Consider the following 2082-nt stretch of genomic DNA (forward strand, 5'->3'; position numbering starts at 1 on the left):
TCTCTCTCTCTCCCCCCCCCCCACCTCTCTCTCTCTTTAGAATGTTAACATCAGAAGATTACGAGGTAATAACATCGTTAGCAAAATTCATATCAGAAGCCATGATGATAAGGCAAAAAGCACAAGCAGCATAACTACGAGGTCAGATAGGTTTTTTTTTTAATTTATTATTTTTTTTAACAATTTTCTTCTGTAGCCAGTGTTGGAATATGTTGCATGGTGCACTGATAGATGAATGAACGGATTTATTATGTGTCTGGTGGCCTGTTGGTTAGTATCTCTTTCTTTTCTTTTTTTTCAACTTTGTTTTGTTTAATTATTGATTTTGCTTTCACCATTTCATTCGTTTATTATGATGGTTCGATATAAATTGAAAGTATGTTGATGCATTTACCCATGTCATAAGGACCTCATGGCCAATGACATTAAAGTGTCAACGCGTCAAAGTGTCCCTCTCTCTCTCTCTCTCTCTCTCATGAGGGGTGAGGGGAAACAAGGCACAGACAAAAAGGAAGGGTTACATTTGGATGGTCAATTGCGACATTGTATTTTTTATGATGTGTTTGTATTGATATGATGTGTTTCGATGATACAGACTGAAATGGCTTATTGCATGTTTTATATGTACTTTGTTATGTGTTCGCATTGATGCGATGTGTGTCGATGTGACATACTTGAATAATTATTACATGGGTTTTATATATACTTTATTTCCTGTGCACTGTCCAAACCTTGGAGACGAACGACTGGGAAAAAAGACACAGTACCCCCCCTGCAACATGGACTTTTTAAGCTGATGACAAAGTACCAAAGTGTCGCTTATCCCTTAGTAGTTTATTTTGCTTCAGTTGTGTTGTTCCTTTCTGTTCAATTTTATCTGTTTTGCACCATTCTTGTTCTGATTTGTACCTACTATGTCACTAGAGCTTTGCAGCTAATGACATTAAACTTTTCAGTGTTCAGCGTTCTCTCTCTCTCTCTCTCATTCTCTCCCTCTCCCTGTGTCCCTGTCTCTCTGTATCTTTGTCAGTCTGTCCCTCTCTCTACCTGTCTCGCTCCCATCTTCTATCGACCCATTTTATTGATTCGTTCTTGAAGTTTCAGGGACTTAAACATGACAAACGAGAGCTAAGAACTAAACAGCATGCATACATGCCTCCGTGTCTCTGTCTCTCTCCTTCGCCCGACCCTCACCGTTTCTTTCTCTCCCGCTTGCTCTCTTTCTTCTCCAGCCCATCAATTTTTGTGTACTTAGGGGACAATGGTATAAAAAAATAATATCTCTGCCTTTGTCTTTCTGTTTTTGTCTTTGTCTGTCTGTCTGTCTGTCTTTCTGTCTGTGTCTCGCTCTCAAACGTTTTGTTTCTTGCAGAAGAAGTGGACTTATGATAAACGAAATACGTACGATCACACACACACACACACACACACACACACACACACACACACACACACACACACACACACACACACACATACAGAGAGAGAGAGAGAGAGAGACAGAGACAGAGACAGAGACAGAGACAGAGAGAGATCTATCACATAATCTATCACATAATTTAAATAACAATTACTGTTTTTTTCCCCGCATAAACTGCGCATTGTCCCCACTCCTACCCCCACCCACCATCCCTCTCCTGGTCACTCTCTGTTTTTATGCTAAGAAACATTATCGTGATAAATGACAGCTTAGTTTGATAAAGCACAAAAACAGAACTAAAAAGTCATAACGCGGCTGAAATGCTTTACCTGCAAACAAACATTTTTTTTTTTTTTTTACTTTGAGAAAATGGACGAGCGCAAACATGTGAAATGTAAAAGACAATTCCTTGAGTGGCATTCTGTCTCTTTGTTCTAAACAAATAGAAACAACAACAAAAACCCGAATGCAATTACTATGCTATTGCTTTTCTGTTGGAACACCTCTTGCATCCTCAGAAATTTACTGTCCTTATGCCAAGGAACATTACCGTGAGAAGTGAAAGATTTGTATTTGTATTTGTTTGTATTTGTATTTCTTTTTATCACAACAGATTTCTCTGTGTGAAATTCGGGCTGCTCTCCCCAGGGAGAGCGCGTCGC

This window comes from Babylonia areolata, chromosome 24 (genome assembly GCF_041734735.1).
Source record: "Babylonia areolata isolate BAREFJ2019XMU chromosome 24, ASM4173473v1, whole genome shotgun sequence".
Classification (NCBI taxonomy): domain Eukaryota; kingdom Metazoa; phylum Mollusca; class Gastropoda; order Neogastropoda; family Buccinidae; genus Babylonia; species Babylonia areolata.